The 14,294-nt window shown below is 39.3% G+C and overlaps 1 non-coding gene across 1 annotated transcript; it reads right to left on the bottom strand.

Moving 5' to 3' along the window:
* Window positions 1–3,783: 3,783 nt before the first annotated feature.
* On the bottom strand, window positions 3,784–3,890 carry LOC141682782 (small nucleolar RNA R71). Its single transcript, XR_012559945.1, has one exon. It is a non-coding gene; the product is annotated as a small nucleolar RNA R71 (small nucleolar RNA).
* Window positions 3,891–14,294: the final 10,404 nt, after the last annotated feature.

Here is a 14,294-nt window from a genome sequence, read left to right as displayed (position 1 = left end):
ATTGTATGTACAGACTTTTTCATCTGATTTACTAACTGCCTTTTTACAAGGGTGAGTTAGATGATTCTCAGTGCAACATATTTCATATTTCCTTCCTGGAGCTTCTGCACCATGAGCAAGATTGTTGCTTTTGTTAAATTTTACTTTCCCTTTTGTGTTCCTCTCTCTCCTCTCAGTGCTTTCTGATTTGGTTTCTTTGACAGATGTCTTTGGTTCTTGATCATTTATGAGCTTCTTCTCACTTTCAGTTTTAGGGGAGTCTTAAATGTTTTTCTTTGCATCATCCTTATTTGCAAGTTCCTGCTTGATTAGTAACTTACTTTTACTGAAGTTAGTTTCTTCAGCTTTGAGCACAGATGACTTTTCTTCTCCAGACATAACTAGAACATCTTTGCAAACTGTTTTCCTTCTTTTGTCATCTGCAACTTTCTTGTTGTCGCTCAAAGCCTTATGGTTAAATCTAGTGGCAGTGTTTCCACTAGATTTACTTTTCTCATAATCCTGATCAACCAAACCAGATGTATGTATGAAGAATTTTAACTCTAGTTCATACTCTTCAATCTTTTGTCTCAGAACTTCCTCAATTTCACTTACACACTTGATCTTGTTCTTGGGATATACATCTTCCTGTTTCAAGACATCAAGCTCTACTAATAACAATCCAGTCTCTTTTTTTTCCATCCCAAGTTTCTCATTGATCCTTGTCAATCTACTACCTTCTTCATTAGCAATCATTGCACTTTTATGAATGTAAAACATTTCCGCGCTCATCTTTTTGACAGCCTCCTTACATTGATTCGGATTCCGCTCAATGGTGGTGAAAGTTGGGATTTTTTCCATTGATGAATATTGATCTTCTTCCTCCAGAGCAATGAGTGCGTAGTTTCCAAGTTCCTCATTTTCATCATCGTCAGAATCATCCCAACTCTTCCCTTCTGTAATGTAGGCTTTACTTTGGTGTTTCTTTAAAAGAGCTTCATATTTTGCCTCCAGTTAAAGATAAGCATTGTTCTTCTTGGTCTTTTTAGGTTTTCTGCATTCTGAAGCAAAGTGGCCTAACCTGTCACAGTTAAAGCATGTAATTTTTTATCTATCAACAAATCCAGTTTTGTAGCTTCCTTTGCTGTCAGATGTGTACTTTCCCTTTCCTTGCCAGCTACTGTCATGGTCGAAGTGTGGTTTCTTGCTTTTGAAGAATCTAGGCTTCTTTACTCTAATGTTAGGTAATTTTCTTTCCAAGTAAGCCATTGACTGATCTATATCATTAAGTTCATCCAAGATGTAGAAATCATCTTCTTCCAGTTTCAGTATGACTTGTTCTTGAGATACATTGTGTCTTTGCTCACTTATTTGTACAACCGGAGTCTGGAACTTTGGTTCTTCACTTGAGGTTTGATCATCATTGACAATGAGAGCACTGGAGCCATCCATGATATGCCCTTGACCAGATCTCAAGGATTTCCTTTGAATCATTTCTAATTCATATGTCTTTAGAATTCCAAAATGAACTTCCAGTGATATTCTGCTTAGATCTCTCCCTTCTCTGATGCTGAATTTTTTTGTTCCGAGTGATCTGGGAGTGTGAGTAAGAATTTCAAGTTTACCTCTTCCGCTTCATAATATTTATCATGGAGCTGCAAGTCATTGATCAGCTTGTTAAACCTTTCAAACACATCAGTGATACTTTCCTTTGGCTTAGCCATGAATCCCTCATACTGTGAGATCAGTATTCTTCTTTGATTTGACCTAACTTCCTCCGTTCCTTCACATAGTATTTCTATCTTTTCCCAGATTTGCTTAGCGGTGTCATAGTTGACAATATTGTTATACATCACATTATCAAGTGATTCTATCAATATCAACTGCAGACCGCTGTCTAGAGAAACTTTTTCTTTCTCAGGTTCAGTATACTCTGAAGGATCTTTTGGACCATAATGAGCTAGGATGACCATGTCTCCATCTGTAGAATCCTCAACTCTAATCATAGGAATGAAAGGACCATTTTTGAGGATCTGAACATAGAGTGGATTAGCCATCTTGATAAATAACAACATCTTCTACTTCCATAGAGTGTAGTTAGTTTTGTCAAACGTAGGAATCTTGATACTGCTGATCTTTTGTGTATTCATTCTTCCAAGATCTTTAATCTGTTTTCTTTCAGATTTTGCTCTAATACCACTTGTTAGATAATAAATCACACACAGGGGGGGGTGAATATGTTTTCGTGTTTTTAAGCTTTTTTTGATCCGTTTAGGATGGTGAACAAAGTAGATGATTTTGTAGATGAACAATGTTAATGCAAATTCAAACAAGATAATGCAGTTAACAACGATCTTTCAAAACTCACTTAATTTTGTATTGAAATTAAAAAAATCTTGCTACAAAATTTCTAGGCTCTTTTGTTTAAGAGCTTAGCTTCTATCTTGAGAGAATACAAGATCTGATCTAAATTGTTACAACTAACCAAATGAGCAGTGTTAACTTTATAAGTCAGTTAACTTCTGGTTTACACAGTGTGCAATAAAAACTGCCTTTTTACTTTTTCTAAACTGTCATTTATCATTCTATAAATATAAAAGTGAACCTTCTATTTCTGGGTTAGCATATCTCTGCACACTGTGTTAATCTTGATCTCCTTTTGTCAGTTAATCTTTTCTGTAGATCTTTGCACGCTTCAAGCTGCTTTTTGTAGACTTGTCAATCCAAGTGATTGGATTGTTTGTTGATTGATAATCTTGAATCTTGAACTGGTCTGCGATTTGTACTTTGAGACTTGTACTTTGAGTTCTTTAGTTTGAGCTTTATGGAGCCTGACATCTCGATAAGTAAAGTGACTTATCGAGATCTCTCATTTTCCATAAATTTATTGACTTGTAGAGATCTCTGGATTTCCATGAGAAGGTTGGCTTGTCGAGATCTCTGAGTTCTCTATCAGCACTTACCGAATTTCGTATCAGCACTTACCGAATTCTGTATTAGCACTTACTGAGTTCTCTACAGCACTTCCTGAGTTCTCAATAAGTCATTCTGGAGTTCTCGAGTGACTTTTCTATAACACTAACTCTGAGATTTGTAGAGATCCTGACTTAGAATATTTTTCCCAGAAAAGATTTATTCAACTCCAAGCTTCTTCGTAATTCTTCTGAGGCATGATCTTCTTGATCTTCTTTCAGAGAGAATCCTTAGGCTTGATACTGTTCATAGAATAAGGTTCTAGTCTGCTCATTGGCTTTAATCAGACTTTAGTAGTTACAAGTACATCTTGCAGACTAAGATTATCATTCAACTTACTTAGGGCTGTCAATTATGACTTAGTCTTGTTATTATACAGGCATGTCTTGCACAACAGAAAGGGTTGAGGAAAGCGAAGAAGAAGTTGAAGAACCAGTTGCAATGGGTGACCCTGCAGCAAATCCTAAGGCTTTAATGGATTATTCTCAGCCAAAGATTGAAGATATTCATTCCAGCATTGTCAGGCCAGCTATTGATGCCAATAATTTCGAGATCAAATCTAGCACGATTCAGATGCTACAGAATTCTGTTCAGTTTGGGGGTTCTCCTACAGAAAATCCTAACATGCATATTCAGAATTTCATCGAGATCTGTGACACATTCAAGTTTAATGGTGTGATTGAAGATGCTATTAAGCTTAGACTTTTCCCATTTACTCTGAGGGATAAGGCTAAGTGTTGGTTACATTCTCTACCTTCAGGCTCGATCACTACTTGGGCAAATCTTGCTCAGAAATTTCTCACTAAATTCTTTCCCATGGCTAAGACTGCGGCGATCAGGAATGCTCTTACTACATTCTCACAGAATTATGGAGAGTCTTTATGCGAAGCTTGGGATCGTTACAAGGAGATGTTTCGAAAGTGCCCACACCATGGAATGCCTGACTGGATGATTATCAACTGTTTCTATAATGGGTTAGGTGCTACTTCTAGACCCATGCATGATGCAGCATCAGGAGGAGCCTTGTGGGCTAAAAGCTATGAGGAAGCTTATGACTTGACTGAGCTGATGGCTGCTAATGAATACCAGAATCTGAATCAGCGACTATCTCAGGGCAAGGTAGCAGGAATTCTGGAGCTTGATACAGCTACTACTATAGCTGCGCAGTTGAAAGCTTCAACTATGAAGGTGGATTCTTTGGCCAATATGGGAGTTAATCAGATTATTAGTGTCGGTGAGATTTGTGCAGGTGTGTACGAGACTGAGCAATATGCTATTTTTAGTGAATCGGCTCAGTATGTGAGTAACTTTCAGAGGTCGCAGCAGCCAGTGCTAGCCACATATCATCCTAACAACCGCAATCATCCTAATTTTAGCTGGAGCAACACTCAGAACGGTGATTAACATCCATATCAGCAACAGATTGGAGCAAGGCTTTACAACCCCCCCGGGTTCCAGCAACCACACTATGCACCAAGGCAACCACTCCAACTTCAGCAACTACCGGATAAAGCTAATGAAAAATCTGAATTGGAGGAACTGATACTTATGTGCAAGAGCCAAGATGATTCAATCAAGACCTTAGAAAATCAAATCGGTCAAATTGCCAATGCTTTGCTAAATCATCAACCTGGAACACTTCCGAGTGACACTGAAGTTCCAGGCAAGAAGGAAGCTAAAGAGCAAGTAAAGGCGATAACATTGAGGTCTGGGAAGGTTGTAGATACTGAGAAAGCTAAAGTGACAGAGATTGAAGAGGAAGCTGAGAAAGAGAATTATAAGAGCTGAGGTGGAACCAAGGAAGAAAGCTTTTGTCATCACTCCTCCTGAGGGTAATACAGGGGAAAAACAGGTCTATCCTCCACCACCGTTTCTGAAGAGGTTGCAGAAGCACAAGCTGGATAAGCAATTCGCTAAGTTTTTGGAATTTTTCAAGAAACTTCATATCAATATACCTTTCACAGAAGCTCTTGAGCAAATGCTCGGCTATGCTAAATTCATGAAAGGTATTCTCTCTCAGAAGTTGAAGCTTGATGATTTAGAGACCATTGCTCTAACAGAGGAGTGTAGTGCTATGCTTCAGCAGAAGTTGCCTCCAAAGCTTAAGGATCCAGGAAGCTTCACGATTTCGTGTACCATTGGAAACTTATCGTTCGACAAGTGTTTGTGTGATTTGGGTGCGAGCATCAATCTGATGCCTCTGTCTATCTTCAAGAAGTTGAACTTGCCTGATCCAAAACCTACTTATATGACCTTGCAGTTAGCGGATCGCTCTATTACATACCCACGAGGCATCGTGGAGGATGTCTTGGTCATGGTTGATGAACGCATCTTTCCTGCTGGTTTTGTTATTCTGGATTTCGAGGAAGATAAGAAGATTCCCATTATTTTGGGAAGGCCTTTCTTGGCTACTGGTCGTACCTTGATAGATGTGCAGAAGGGTGAGCTTACTATGCAGGTGCAAGATCAAAAGGTCACTTTCAACGTGTTCAATGCTATGAAATTCCCGACTGACGAAGAGGAATGCTTTAAAGTGGAATTGGTTGATTCTGCAGTTACTTCAGAACTTGATCAGTTGCTAAGGTCTGATGCCTTAGAAAAAGCCTTGTTGGGGGAATTAGATAGTGAAGATGATGAGGGTGAAGAGCAATTGCGGTATTTGAATGCTACTCCTTGGAAGAGAAAGATAGATATGCCATTTGAATCTCTTGGGTTAGAAGAATTAAAGAGTGGTCCAAAATACCTCAAACCTTCTATTGAGGAAGCTCCTACTTTGGAACTCAAGCCTCTCCCTGAGCACTTAAGGTATGCATTTTTAGGCGATTCTTCTACATTACCTGTGATTATTTCATTTGACCTTTCAGGGAGCGATGAAGATAAGCTTTTAAGGATCTTGAGAGAGTTCAAATCGACAATTGGTTGGACTATAGAAGACATTAAGGGAATCAGCCCTTCTTATTGCATGCACAAAATTCTGCTAGAAGAAGGTAGCAAGCCAATGGTGGAGCAACAGAGAAGACTTAATCCTATTCTGAAGGAAGTGGTGAAGAAAGAAATTCTGAAATGGCTAGATGCATGCATCATTTATCCTATCTCTGACAGTTCTTGGGTGAGTCTAGTTCAGTATGTGCCAAAGAAGGGAGGCATCACTGTGGTGGCTAATGAGAAGAATGAGCTCATCCCTATGAGGACAGTTACTGGATGGAGAGTATGCATGGGTTACAGGAAGTTAAACTAAGCCACAAGGAAAGATCATTTCCTGCTCCCTTTCATCGATCAGATGCTTGATAGATTGGCTGGTCATGAGTACTACTGTCTTCTGGACGGCTATTCAGGGTACAATCAGATTTGCGTTGCTCCCGAAGACCAGGAAAAGACTACCTTTATATGTCCATTTGGCACACTTGCCTTTAGGAGAGTTTCGTTTGGCCTATGTGGTGCACCCACTACCTTTCAAAGGTGCATGATGGCTATTTTCTATGACATGATTGGTCAGAATATGGAAGTTTTTATGGATGATTTCTCCGTGTTCGGCGATTCTTTCGATGAGTGCTTACAAAATCTTGGCGCCGTTCTCAAAAGGTGTGTTGAGACCAATCTGGTTCTCAATTGGGAGAAATATCACTTCATGGTGCAACAAGGCATCATTTTTGGGCATAAGGTCTCTAGTAAGGGTTTTGAGGTGGATAAAGCCAAGGTGGGGGTCATTGAGAATCTGCCACCTCCAATTTCTGTTAAGGGAGTTTTCAGTTTTCTTGAACATGCAGGCTTCTATTAGCGATTCATCAAGGACTTCTAAAAAATTTCTATCTGCTCGAGAAAGATGTGCCTTTTAAGTTTGATGATGCGTGTCTAACTGCTTTTCAAATTCTGAAGAAGAGTTTAATCATGGCACCTATCATAACTGCACCTGATTGGGAAAATCCTTTTCAAATGATGTGCGATGCAAGCGACTATGCAGTTGGTGCAGTTCTTGGGCAAAGGAAGAATAATGTGTTTCATGTTGTCTACTATTCCAGTAAGACTCTTAATGGCGCTCATCTGAACTACACTACGACTGAAAAGGAACTATTGGCGATAGTCTATGGGTTCGAAAAGTTTATATCTTATTTACTTGGGACTAAGGTGACAGTTTTCACTGATCACGCAGCTATACGCTATCTAATCTCGAAGAAGGACGCGAAGCCTAGACTAATCCGTTGGGTTCTTCTACTGTAAGAGTTTGAGTTGAAGATAAAGGACAGAAAGGGGACAGAAAATCAAGTTGTTGATCATCTTTCTCGTTTGGAAGATCCTGGTGTAGCTTCGTATGATAAAACATTGATAAATGAGTATTTTCCCGATGAGCAGTTATTTGGGGTGCAAGAAGAAGAACCGTGGTTTACTGACATAGTGAACTATATTGTGAGTAATGTTATACCATCTGATCTAACGTCTGCTCAAAGGAAGAAGTTTTTACATGAACTGAAGTGGTACATGTGGGATGAGTCGTTCTTGTTTCGACAAGGAGCGGATTAGATCATCAGGAGATGTATTCCATACAGCGAGACGAAGGGGATTTTGTGAGACTGTCATTCTACTGTCTATGGAGGACACTATAGTGGAGAGAAGACCCCAGCTCGCATTCTTCAAGCAGGATTTTTATGGCCTACTCTGTTTAAAGATGCGCATCGTGATGTGTTGAAATGTGATCGTTGTCGAAGAGTTGGAAATATGTCCAAAAGAGATGAGATGCCTCTCAATGTTCTTCTTGAGGTTGAGGTCTTCGATGGTTGGGGAATTGACTTCATGGGGCCATTTGTCTCATCTTGCAATAATCAGTATATCTTACTAGCAATCGATTATGTGTCAAAATGGGTTGAAGTGAAGGCTTTACCGACGAATGATGCGAAGGTGATGCTGAATTTTCTACACAAGCAGATATTCACAAGGTTTGGAACTCCGCGAGTCATTATCAGTGATGAGGGAACTAATTTCTGCAATCGCAAGTTCACTGAGATGATGAAAAGATACAATATGAATTATCGAGTTGCTACAGCATACCATCCTCAAACTAATGGTCAAGCAGAAGTTTCGAACAGAGACATCAAGCGCATATTAGAGAAAGTTGTTTGTCTGTCGAGAAAGGATTGGTCTTTGAAGCTAGAGGAAGCCGTTTGGGCGTATAGAACAGCATTCAAAACTCCATTAGGGATGTCTCCATTTCAGTTGGTTTATGGAAAGGGATATCACTTACCTGCGGAGTTAGAGAATTAAGCATATTGGGCTTTGAAGAAGTTGAATCTTGATTTGACGGCAGCTGGTAAGAAAAGGATGCTTCAATTGAATGAACTCGACGAGTTTCGACTTCAAGCTTATGAAAACAACAAAATGTACAAGGAAAAAGGTCAAGAGATGGTACGATAGGGGTCTAGTACTCAAATCATTTATGCCAGGGCAACAAGTTTTGCTATTGAACTCTCGCCTTCGCTTGTTTCCTGTAAAGTTGAAGTCAAGATGGTCAGGACCATTTACGGTCATAACTGTGTTTCAGCATGGAGCAGTAGAGATCTATGAGCAGGATCCGGACCAAGCATTCAAGGTAAATGTTCAGCGTTTGAAGTATTACTATAGGGACACGACAAACCGCGAGGTAGTTAGTGCCGTTCTAATGTCCATTTAAGCACAAAAGCCTACGTCAAGCTAAATGACGTAAAACAAGCGCTTCGTGGGAGGCAACCCATGTTTAGGCACATAGGACACCTTAGCATAGTATGTAGGAGGGATTCGTGAAAAAAAAGTTGGGAAAAAAGTCGAGGAATTTTTTTTTCCCAGAAGCTTTGCGGCGGCCGCCCCAGAAAGCCACAGCTCCCGCCGCACCTCCATGGCGCCTGCCGCAGATCCCACGGCGGGTGCCCTGGCCCGAAAAAAATATCAGAAAAATAAAAATAAAAAAGAAGATTGTTCAACAAGTGTCTTGTACACATTCTTAGCCCATATACCCACGTTTTTATTCCTCAAAACCACTACCTAAACATATATACATACAATGACACACATCTTTTCTCAAACCCTACAACAAATATTATACGCACTTCACCTCTTTAACCCTAATTCATCATTCAATGGCACCCAAAAGACAGATAAGGCAAGATAGTTCGAGTACTGTTCCTGATTCGGCTAATATTTCGAGTGTAGGGGGTTCAAGGCCTCGTTTGATTGATGTGACGGCTGAGGCGGAGTATACTAGGATGTTGGCTAAGCCAATCGCCAAGGAGAAGGGTTTTCTTCCATCTGGAAGAGATGGGAAGTTGCTGAAGATGATTGCTGAGATGGGGTTGATTCCCTTTTGTGAGGCTCCGGAGGCTTTTCCGATGAGCATCATTCATGAGTTCTATGCGAATGCTAAGGGGGAGCGTAATGGATTTTCTGTGGTAAGGGGGTTGACTGTGGATTATCATCCCGCAGCGATTCGAGCAGTTCTTCAGCAGCCTGCAAGAAAACCTGGGCAGGATTTGTGGAAAGAGAAGACTGGGGAGGACTTTGACTTGGACTTGATTATAGCTATGCTATGAGTATCTTACTTTTCCAGTAGCATCCATGAACAGGTATGCTCGTGCTTGGAATATTTTCATCTGTGCTAACATCTTGCCATCTTCTCATTTGCATGATGTTAATGTGAGTCGAGTTCGTTTATTGTGGGGGATCCTCAATGGCGATTATGTGGATTTGGGTTTGCTGATCTATAATGGTATTGTACGGTTTCTGAGTGGGAACACTCAGGGTTCTATCCCTTATGCGTCAATTGTGATAAAGTTGTGTGTGGTAGTGGGCGTTCTTTGGCCACCACACGAGCAGCTTCAGTTGCCTTGTGCTCCTATTGATTCTTTGACGATAGCTGGTATGACCGAATGGACCGGTGGAGTGCCTCATGAGGAAGGCCTGGGCTATGATTATTCTCATTTGTCGAAAGGTGTGCCTGCTACTACCGCTGAGAGGGTGAGGATTCCGAGGCAGGAGTCTGGAGCACAGCAGTTTGAGTGTAGTTCCAGTTTGGGGGATGCACAGTACAAGAGGCTTTTAAGGAAAATAGATGCGATGTATGAGTCACAGAGCAGGTTTTCTCAGGATCTTACGCTAGTGCTGGCGACAGCTTTTCGAAGCTTGGGCGTTAACATACAGTGGCCAGTCTATGGCAAGGATTCTGCATATCCGCCTTCTAACACTCCACCACCCGAGGAGGGTAATGATGATGATTCTTCTTCCGATTAGGTATGCCTGATTTCTTTCTATTACCTTCACTGAGGATAGTGAATATTTTAAGTTTGGGGTGATAGTTAAGGAATTGTGGTTTGTGTGAGTTCATATAGATGCATATTCATGTTAGTATATTTCATATAGTTGCATATATTTGTCATGTAGTTTTTTTTGTTTAGTTTATCATGTTAGTATGTTCATGTAGCGCATGCATTTATCATGATCCCTTGAGCTACTTTGTTGATTGATGAGTGATATTGGTGCGAATGTGGTGATGTCGTGTAGAAGGATGTTAAGTTCTATCGATTGACTTACATGCTAGAAACAATAAAACTTCACTAAGTCTTGTAGTATGCTTAAGTGCTAGATCATGATTATAAGTTGTTTAGTTGTTGAGGTTATTTGCATGTTTACTCCAGTTTAATCGAAGTGCTGTCAGTCATTTTGTGCTTAGTATTTATTCTGTTTATAAACATGTGAATTCCTCGATGATATGCAATTATAGTTAGTGATCTAGTTACGAGAGTATAGCTTTCAAGCAATTTGCACACACACACATTTCTGGTTTATGAGTTGAGTAGTGGACTTGATTGAATTCTGTGCGAATAACTGCATTTATTGATGTTTTGCTTGGAGATTGATTAAGTGGTCAAGGGGGATCATTGCATTCATAGTAGTTGCATTCATGCATTTTTATTTCTTGCTTTGAGTCTGTTTATGCTTGAGGACAAGCATCAATTCAAGTTTGGGGTGTGATAAGTGGGTTTATTCTACTTAGAATGCTTTATAAAGGCTTGAAAAGGTGTTTTGTACTCAAGCTATTTGCGTTTTTTGATGTGTTTTGTGTAGTTTTTGCATTTCAGGTTCCTATCGGAGGAAAAATTACTTTTATGTGATATTTAAAGCTTAGTAGAGGTTGGGAGAACGTCTTGGAGAAATTAGGAATTGATTTAGAAGAATTCTGCGCAATAAAATCAGTTTTTCCAGAAAAGCCACGGCGGCCGCCCCAGAATCCACGGCGCCCGCCGCAGAGCCACGGCGGCCGCCCGAGATCCCACGGCGTCCGCCACAGATTGTTTGAATTAAAATATTTTCCTGTTATGATTTGGAGATTATGCAAGGCCCAGATCTATTCAACCACTATAAAAGATATAATAATTCATTTTAATCAAGGGAGAGACATACGAGAGCCAGGAGAATACACGGAGAAGACCTAAGAGCACAAATACAACGAAGGAGAAGAAGAACTAGTTTAACTTGTGAATCTTTGATTGAGTTGTAATCTTGGATGCTAGTTTTCTTTACTGTTGAACCTTGTTGGGTTCCGAAGGCATAAAACGCAGCGGATAAACGTAAATAAAACAAAAATTTTGAAACCCAAAATAGGATCCATGTATAATTATGGGTAGATTATAGAGATAACGAATCATACCTTTCAAGAGCTTAACTTTCACGAACTCAACGGAGATCCTAGCTATCACGCTTTGTGTCAACCTCTCGGAGAAACACCTCTATGGTATCCATACAAGCACCTCCAAGAACGCCTCACGAACTTGACTACGGAATGGATGTACTAGCCTCCTTCTTGACGATCCGAATTGCCTCTGCCTCTCTTTGCTGCTATGGTTTTCTCAAAAACGTACCCCCTCTTTAACCTATCATTATCTATTTATAATGGCTGATTAAAAAGGCCCATAACAGCAAAGCCCAACCCTAGTAGGTATTGGATTAAATAATAAAAACGAATTTCTATTATTTAATTAATAACTAAGTCATACTTAATTATTATGGGCAAAAACATTCCTTTTAATTCAAATTTATATAATCTCAATTAAGTCTTACTTAATTATAATAAAATTCGAATAATCATCAATTAATTTAAATCCATAATTTAAATTAACTATTCCATTAAGTGCTCTATTTGTGCGACCCTATAGGCTATTATTTAATTGGCAATAATTTTATTCTCTAATAAAATTATAAACAATGAGTGGTATCTAGTAATACATCATTGTCACCCAATTAAACAATAATTAAATCGTGATTAGATAAAACCTTTCGTGATTAATGTTTTTTATGTAATATAATCCCTTTAACCATACATATTATAGATTAAACTCAAGGCATGTATTTAGTCATCCTCTTCAACATTTAATCCGGGTTTACTTGATCCATGAGTAGACTATCAAGATAAATCATTATTTGAGCATGGCCATGCTTTTATAGTTTCACTCAATCAAGAGGTCAATAATATCTCTCCTAATTATAGGAGGGTTAATTCCTTTATATATCATTCATATTTCTCATACGACTCATGATATACCCGATGTCCACTTTTATCATCACCCGATCAAAAGTAACTTTTAATGTAGTCAAAGTATATTAATCCTCGTATAGAAATATAATGATTTCAAGTCAAAGGATCGTTACACCATTATCACTGTGAGTCTTTCTTATGACTTTATTAAACATGAAGAATCTCACTGTGGGTCTGTCCAGTACCATGTACTCTCACATGTACCTATGTATTGACTTTAGTATCCCCATACTTATAACCAATGAGATGTGGTTATCTTGTCAAACAACATACTAGTCTATCTATATATTATTATTGTCCTATATAATAATACTCGACTAGGGACCTTTAAGAATATGATATATTATATAATCTCAAGTTCAAGTCATGTACTTAAACTATATAATGTGTATCATGATTCTAAGGACATTTATTATGCTAACAAAATATCGCAGTAATTAAGGTCATAATAAATACATTTATTGAATGATCAACTGACATAAAGATTTAAAAGAATAATGTATTGCCTCTAGGGCACCTACACTAACAATCTCCCACTTGCACTAGAGCCAATCACCCATATATCTAATACCCATGGAACTAGTGTGACCATCGTGCTTCTGCTGCGACAAGCCTTTGGTCAGTGGGTCTGTAATGTTATCATTTGTGTGCACTTTACATATGTGTATATCACCCCTTTCATTAATCTCTCAAATAAGGTGAAATATCCTGAGTATATGTTTGGCCCGGGAGTGTGATCTAGGTTCTTTAGCCTGTGCAATGGCTCCATTATTATCGCAGTATAGATCAATGGGATCTGCGATCGATGGAACCACGCCCAATTCAGAAATGAACTTTCGAATCCAAACAGCCTCCTTAGCTGCTTTACAAGCTGCAATGTACTCAGCCTCCATTGTAGAATCAACTACTATTTCTTGCTTTGAACTCTTCCAGCTTACAACACCTCCGTTTAGACAAAACACAAAACCAGACTGTGATACAGTATCATCTTTGTCTGTTTGGAAACTTGCATCGGTGTAACCTTTTACAATGAGTTTCTCTTCTCCTCCATACACCAAGAATGAATCTTTAGTTCTTTTCAAGTACTTAAAAATATTCTTGACTGCCGTCCAGTGACCTTCACCCGGATTAGACTGGTATCTGCTCGTCATGCTCAAGGCATACGAGACATCTGGGCGAGTACATACCATTGCATACATGATAGATCCAATTGCTGAAGCATATGGAACTTTATTCATGTGGTCCTTCTCATCCAATGATTTCGGACACTGGTCCTTAGAGATCGTTATCCCTTGAGACGCGGGGACATATCCCCTTTTTGCATTTTGCATTCCAAAACGATGCAAAACCTTATCAATGTATGTGCTCTGACTTAGACTGATCATAATTCTAGATCTTTCTCTATAGATCCTCATTCCTAGAATGTAGGATGCCTCTCCTAAGTCTTTCATGGAGAAATTGCTCCCTAACCAAGTCTTAACAGCCTTTAGAGAAGGTATGTCATTCCCCATTAGTAGTATATCATCAACATATAGTACTATGAATGCCACATAGCTCCCACTAAGCTTCTTGTAAACACACGGTTCATCTTCGTTTTGAACAAAGCCATACTCTGTGACTATTTCATCAAAATGGATATTCCATCTCCTAGAGGATTGCTTCAATCCATAAATGGATCGACGCAATTTACATACCTTGCCAACATTCCTTGGATCGACAAAGCCCTCAGGTTGTGTCATGTACACATCCTCTTCAAGGCTTCCATTAAGGAAGGCTGTTTTGACATCCA

This window comes from Apium graveolens, chromosome 1 (assembly GCF_009905375.1).
Source record: "Apium graveolens cultivar Ventura chromosome 1, ASM990537v1, whole genome shotgun sequence".
NCBI lineage: Eukaryota > Viridiplantae > Streptophyta > Magnoliopsida > Apiales > Apiaceae > Apium > Apium graveolens.
The sequence above is the reverse complement of the archived record's forward strand: the minus strand, read 5'-3'. Positions and strand labels throughout refer to the sequence as shown.